Here is an 8089-nt window from a genome sequence, read left to right as displayed (position 1 = left end):
AATGAAAGTTAAAAAGGAAGGAGAAAAGGAAGGAATAAAGGAAGGAAGGAAGGAAGGAAGGGAGGGAGGGAGGGAGGGAGGGAGGGAGGGAGGGAGGAAGGAAAAATTGCACTAAAACAAAATATAATAAAAGTAACCAACATGGTAGTTTAGGACAACATGAAAAGACAAAAATGTTATGCATTTGAGAAATATATAATAAAAGCACAAGCCACAATTATACAGTCACAAATAGGAAAATTACAATGGCTATTAATCTCCATACTGATTGATTAGTCTGCCTCCCCAGCATAGCTGGAGCCATTTTGATTCAAGCCTGCCAGCTGTTTCTATTGCTGCTGTAATATACCTGATAGTCATTGACACAGAAAAACAACTTGACTCAGAACAGGGTCAAGGTGACCACATACCCTGTTGTGTTCTATATGTTATGAGTTTTGTTAATCTTAAGAAGGTACACAACTGAGTGCCAAGGATTCCTTCTGGTCTGGGCCAGTAACCTGGGCGCTACCTCCACACCCAGTTCCACAACACCAAGAGGAAGCTCAATGCCCAGGAACTCTAACAAGCCCAGGATCATGAGAAGGTTACAACATCTGCCCCAACACCTGGAAGTAACTGGGACCAGCAGGATCCAGGGATGAAGGAACCTTGCCCAGCCAGTGGCACAGATTCCCTCTCATCTTAGCCAGTACCCTGAGCAGACCTTGGGCACTAGCTCTGCACCCAGTCCCACAACACCCCAGGATCACAAGATCACAGGATCTTAGGAGCTTGGTTACAGCAAGATATTCCATGACAAAACCAAACTACTTACATATTATCTTTCCACAAATCCAGTTCTATAAAGAATAATAGATGAAAAACTCCAAAACAAGGAGGGAAACTATACCCTAGAAAAAGCAAGAAAGTAATCTTTCAACAAACCCAAAAGGAGATAGCCACACAGACATAATTCCACCTCTAACAATAAAAATAACAGGAAGCAGCATTCACTTTTCCTTAATATCTCTTAACCTCAATGGACTCAATTCTCCAATAAAAAGACACAGACTAACAGACTGAACACGTAAACAGGTCCCAGCATTTTCCTACATATAGGAAACACACCTCAGTGACAAAGACAGAGACTACCTCTGAGTAAAAGGCTGGAAAAAAAATTTTCCAAGCAAACGATCCCAAGAAACAAGCTGGAGTATCCATTCTAATATCAGATAAAATGGACTTTCAATTAAAATTATTTTAAAAGATAAGGAAGGACACTACATACACATCAAAGAAAAAAATCTACCAAGATGAACTCTCAATTCTGAACACCTATGCTCCAAATGCAAGGGCATCTACATTCATAAAAGAAACTTTCTTAAAGGTCAAAGCACACATTGTACCTCACATAATAATGGTGGGAGACTTCAACATCCCCCACTCTCATCAATGGACAGATCATGGAAACAGAAATTAAACAGAGAGTCAGTGAAGCTAACAGAAGTTATGAACAAAATGGATTTAACAGATCTCTTTTGAACATTTCATCCTAAAACAAAAGAATATACCTTCTTCTCAGCACCTCATGGTACCTTCTCCAAAATTGTCCATATATACTTGGTCACAAAACAGGCCTCAACAGATACAAGAAGATTGAAATAATCCCATGCATCCTATCAGATCACCACAGACTAAGGCTTGTCTTTAATAATAACAAAAATAATGGAAAGCCCAATTGCACATGGAAACTGAACAACATTCCACTAGGTCAAAGATGAAATAAAAAAAGAAATTAAAGAAGTTTTAGAATTTAGTGAAAATGAAGGCACATCATACCAAAACTTATGGGACACAATGACAGCAGTGCTCATAGTTCTAAGTGCTTCCAAAAAGAAACTGGAGAGAGCATACACTACCAGCATGATTGCACACCTGAAAGCTCTAGAACAAAAAGAAGTAACTACAACCAAGATGAATAGATGGCAGGAAATAATCAAACTCAGGGCTAAAATCAACCGAATAGAAAGAAAAAGAACTATACAAAGAATCAACAAAATCAGGAGATGATTCTTTGAGAAAATCAACAAGGTAGATAAACCCTTAGCCAGGCTAACCAGAGGACAGAGACAGTATCCAAATTAATAAAATCAGAAATGAAAAGGGAGACATAACAAGAAAAACTGAAGAAATTTAAAAAAAAAAGCATCAGATCCTTCTACAAAGCCTATACTCAACAAAACTGGAAAATCTATGAAATGGACAATTTTCTAGACAGATATCAGGTGCCAAAGTTAAGTCAGGATCAGATAAACCATCTAAACAGTCCCATAACCCCAAAAGATGGAAGCAGTCATTAAAAGTCTCCCAACCAAAAAAGCCCATGTCCAGATGGGTATAGTGGAGGATTCTATCAGACCTTCAAAGAAGACATCATATTAATACTTTCAAACTATGCCACAAAATAGAAACAGAAGGAACACTACCCAATTTGTTCTATGAAGCCACAATTACACTTAGACCTAAACCACACAAAGACCAAACAAAGAAAGAGAACTTTAGACCAATTTCCCTTATGAACATCGATACAAATATACTCAATAAAATTCTCAGAAACCAAATCCAAGAACACATCAAAATGATCATTCACCATGATCTGGTAGGCTTGATCCCAGGGATGCAGGGATGGTTCAATATACAGAAATACATCAACATAACCCACTACATAAACAAACTCAAAGAAAAAAAAACACATGATCATTTAATTAGATGCTGAAAAAGCATTTGACAAAGTTGAACATCCCTTCATGTTAAAAGACTTGGAAAGTTCAGGAATTCAAGGCCCATACTTAAACATAGTAAAAGCAATATACAACAAACCAGTAGCCAACATCAAACTAAATGGAGAGAAACTTGAAGCAATCCCACTAAACTCAGGAACTAGACAAGGCTATCCACTCTTGCCCTACCTATTCAATATGTTACTCAAAGTCATAGCCAGAGCAATTAGACAACAAAAGGATGACAAAGGCATACAACTTGGAAAGAAAGAAATGAAAATATCATGATTTGCAGATGATATGATAGTATACTTAAGTTGACCCCCAAAATTCCACCAGAGAACTCCTAAATCTGATAAACAACTTCAGCAAAGTGGCTGGATATAAAATTAACTCAAACAAATTAGTATCCTTCCCTACTCAAAGGATAAACAGGCTGAGAATGATATTAGGGAAAGGACACCCTTCACAATAGTCACAAACAATATTGCATATCCTGGTGTACTCTAACCAAGCAAGTAAAAGATCTGTATGCCCAGAACTTCAAGTCTCTGGAGAAAGAAATCGAAGAAGACCTCAGAAAATGAAAAGCTCTCCCATGCTCATGGATTGCCATGATTAGTATAGTAAAAATGGCCATCTTGCTGAAAGCAATCTACAGATTCAATGCAATCCCCATCAAAATTCCAACTCAATTTCCAGTGGGAAAAAAGACAGCTTTTTTTTTTTTAAACAAATGGTGCAGGATCAACTGGAAGTCAGCATATAGAAGAGTGCAAATAGACACATTCTTATCTCCTTGTACAAAGCTCAAATCCAAGTGGATCAAGGGCTTCGACATAAAACCTGATACACTGAAATTTATAGGGGAGAAACTGGGGAAAAGCCATGAACATGTGGGCACAGAGGAAATTTTTCTGAGCAGAACACCAATAGCTTATGCTCTCAGATCAAGAATCGACAAATAGGACCTCATAGAATTCGAAGTCTTCTGTAAGGCAAAGGGCACTGTCAGTAGTCTCCCCCTTTTTGTTTTATTAGTAGCTCTGAGATCAGCATCTGTCTTAGGTTGCCCCCATCTGTGCCACATCCTTACCCATCATGGGAGTGATGAACTCACTTTCGCCATCCTGTCTTTGGTTGGTATGCGCACGTGAGTTAGGTTTTCAGTGGCTAGCCTGAGAATCAATCTCCTTGGCCTCCTCAAGCACTGCTGCTCCTTCCTCTATTTCAGCATTGTACTTTTCACTAGCATCCCTCAAGCATGCCCTGACCAAGTTCCAGATGGCTAACATCTTTACTTTCATTTTAGTCACAGTTGAACCCATGTTGCTGAAATTCCCTTCATCTCTATTCCTAAGAACCTTAGTGCTTCGTCCCTTTTTTCTTGGGAACCTTACCTTTGTCTCTATACCTGAGATCCTTAATGCTTCACCCCTTTTTTCCCCTGGGAACCTCACCTTCGTCTCTATATCTGAGATCTTTAATGCTTCGTTCCCTTTTTCCTGGGAACCTTTCTGATTTTCTCCTTCATGAAGAGAGACAATCACTTAAAATGATTATTAATAAAGACAACTAGAAGCACCTGCTGCAGGGGCACACTGTATGTTGTAACAAAGGACCAGATCCTCTCTCTCCTGTGTGTATGCACCTATGTGAGCACAGAGACCACCACACAGCGACCATCATTCACTGTACTGATTTTAAGAGAAGCTCTAACAAAAAGTCTTCATAAAATACTTAAGAAGTGGGATACACCGCAGCGAAGTGGAATACTCAATACTTATGTAAATGCAGAACACAAAGCTCAGAAGACAGAAAGGGATCAGTACAGAGACTTTTTGGGGGGATTTGGGTTCTCAAAAATGAAACTTTCATTACATCATCTTTACATTTTCTTTGAGAACTGGAAGAATTTTATACATCTTTACAGACTTCTTACTGACTAAATAGTCAATAAATATTTGCCTATGTGGTGAAACTGTATCAAACAGTACTAAACACACAAAAAAAAAAACTTAAGAGAAAATGAATTAACAGGGAACATTTAAGATAACTACAATAAATGTTGACATGTACCTCTGACAGAGTAGAATAATTTTTGTAAGTTAAAATTCCAAATAATCAGCAGTGGTATGTTCTCAGTATTGTTTAGATAAAAACACAGAATTTAGAGGTAGCCACAGACTCTTACAGTCTAACTAAAGAGGTTCTAAACTGGCCACTTACCTAAATTTCCTTACTGCTGCTTACTAAAATTTTCTTTTCTTTTTTTTTAAATATTTTTTATTACATATTTTCCTCAATTACATTTCCAATGCTATCCCAAAAGTCCCCCATGCCCTCCCCCCCCCCACTTCCCTACCCACCCATTCCCATTTTTTTTGGCCCTGGCGTTCCCCTGTACTGGGGCATATACAGTTTGCCTGTCCAATGGACCTCTCTTTCCAGTGATGGCTGACTAGGCCATCTTTTGATACATATGCAGCTAGAGTCAAGAGCTCCGGGGTACTGGTTAGTTCATAATTTTGTTCCACCTATAGGGTCGCAGATCCCTTTAGCTCCTTGGGTACTTTCTCTAGCTCCTCCATTGGGAGCCCTGTGATCCATCCAATAGCTGACTGTGAGCATCCACCTCTGTGTTTGCTAGGCCCCTGCATAGTCTCACAAGAGACAGCTACATCTGGGTCCTTTCGATAAAATCTTGCTAGTGTATGCAATGGTGTCAGCGTTTGGAAGCTGATTATGAGGTGGATCCCTGGATATGGCAGTCTCTAGATGGTCCATCCTTTCGTCTCAGCTCCAAACTTTGTCTCTGTAACTCCTTCCATGGGTGTTTTGTTCCCAATTCTAAGGAGGGGCATAGTGTCCACACTTCAGTCTTCATTCTTCTTGAGTTTCATGTGTTTAGCAAATTTCTTACCGCTGCTTACTAAAATTTCCTTATGCTTGTACTTTTTTTACTTACTGTTGCCGACCAATGCAATGAGTTCCCCATACGGGCCACCACTTGCCGCAGTCTCCGACCCATAGAGACAAGAACAGCACAGACACCAAGGCAGGTTCACACAGCAGCTTCTTTACTTGTGGCTTTTTTCTCTTACAGCTCTCTTCCCTGCAGCTTCTTTTTCCCCTCCTTGCAGCTTTACTTATAACAACTTCTACTTAGGGCAAGGGCTATAACAACAACAACCCTCCTATACTCGCGCTGACTGCCCTCATCTAGCTCCACCCCACCTCATCCAGAATTCATACACGCTCCAGGCTGACAGGTCCGGATCCTGAGGAACAGGCAGCCCACGCATGCAGGCTTACTGCACATGCTCGGGCAAGGTAGTAAACTTGTGGGGTTCTCGGGGCCTGACAATGGGCCAGGGCGCCATCTTGGCCCATGCAGCCACACCCGCTTCCCGCAAATAGGACAAAACAGCAACCAACAGAACCGGGTGTGGTGGCGCAAGCCTTTAATCCCAGCACTTGGTAGGCAGAGGCAGGCGGATCTCTGAGTTCGAGGCCAGCCTGGTCTACAGAGTGAGTTCCAGGACAGCCAGGGCTACACAGAGAAACCCTGTCTCGAAAAACCAAAAAACAAACAAACAAACAAACAAACAAACAAAAAACAAACAAAAAACCAACCAAACAAACAACAACAAAAAACAAAACAAAAAAACAGCAACCAACAGATTGGGAAAAGAACTTTACCAATCCTACATCTGATGCCACTCCTGGGCATATTCCCAAAAGATTCTCCAACATGTAATGAGGATACATGCTCTACTATGTTCATAGCAGCTTTATTTATAGTAGCCAGAAGCTGGAAAGATCCCAGATGTCCTTCAAAAGAGGAATGGATACAGAAAATGTGGTACATTTATACAATGGAGTACTACTCAGCTATTAAAAACGATGAATTCATGAAATTCTTAGGCAAATGGATGGATATGGAAAATATCACCCTGAGTGAGGTAACCCAATCACAAAAGAACACATATGGTATGCACTCACTGATAAGTGGATATTAGCCAAAAAGCTTGGAATACCCAAGATACAATTCACAAACAACATGAAACTCAAGAAGAAGGAAAACCAAGGTGTGGAAAGGGTAACAAGGGGTGGGGGTTGGGGGAGGGGCAGGGGACTAAAAAAAAAGGGGTAACAAAATACTCTCGAGAGCAAATACAGAGACAAAATGTGGAGCAGAGACTGAAGGAAAGGCCATCCAGAGACTGCCCCACCTGGGGATCCATCCCATATACAGTCACCAAACCAAGACAATATTGTGGATGCCAAGAAGTGCTTGCTGAAAAGAGCCTGATATAGCTGTCTTCTGAGAGGCTCTGCCAGAGCCTGACAAACACAGAGGGAGAGGCAGATGCTTGCAGCCAACCATTGGACTGAGCACTAGGTCCCCAATGGAAGAGTTAGAGAAAGGACTGAAGGAGTTGAAGGGGTTTTCAACCCCATAGGAAGAGCAACAATATCAATCAACCAGATCCCGCAGAGCTCCCAGGGCCTAAGCTACCAAACAAGGAGTACACATGGAGGGACCCATGAGTCCAGCTGCATATGTAGCAGAGAATGGCCTTGTCATGCATCAATGGGAGGAGAGGCCCTTGGTCCTGTGAAGGCTCGATTGATGCCCCAGTGTAGCAGAATTCGAGGTGGGGAGGTAGGAGTGGGTGGGTGGGTAGAGGAACACTCTTACAGAAGCAGGGGGACAGGGGATGGGATAGGGGATGTCAGGGCAGGAGGAACCAGGAAATGGGATAACATTTGAAATGTAAATAAAATATCCAGTTAAAAAAAAAGAACATAAACAACTATATGCTTCTCATAAAACCCATCGAATTAAAGGTTAATATAACCTGCTAAGTCTAAAATGGCTTGAGTCAGCATCCACCACTGAGCAGTACTTGCATATTAGATCCTTATGGTTTTTGCAATTGTAGCCTTTATAAGCTGACATAGAAAAATTTTCGAGGTTGTTGCCTCATCCCCTGAATTCTGAGCTATGGCACTGATTGATCAGTTTTAAGGTGTGAATTCAATAATAATCCCTGAATCTGACTGAGATAGGTGTTTGTGTGGTGTGTGGAGGGACTCCTGGATCCCAACAGAGATGGGATGTAGTATATGGAGCATCTGGAACTGTCCTCAAGTTGCTAATAGTGGTGCTGATGCAATCTATGGTGGATTGAATATGCTTGACCCAGGGAGTGACATTATTTGGAGGTGTGGCCTTGTTGTAGTAGGTGTGGCCTTGCTGGAGGAAGTGTGTCACTGTGGGAGTGGGCTTTGAGACCTTTCTCTTAGCTGCCTGAAGGACA

Source organism: Mus musculus, chromosome 4, assembly GCF_000001635.26.
Source record: "Mus musculus strain C57BL/6J chromosome 4, GRCm38.p6 C57BL/6J".
NCBI classification, from domain to species: domain Eukaryota; kingdom Metazoa; phylum Chordata; class Mammalia; order Rodentia; family Muridae; genus Mus; species Mus musculus.
Note: the sequence above shows the minus strand (reverse complement) of the source record.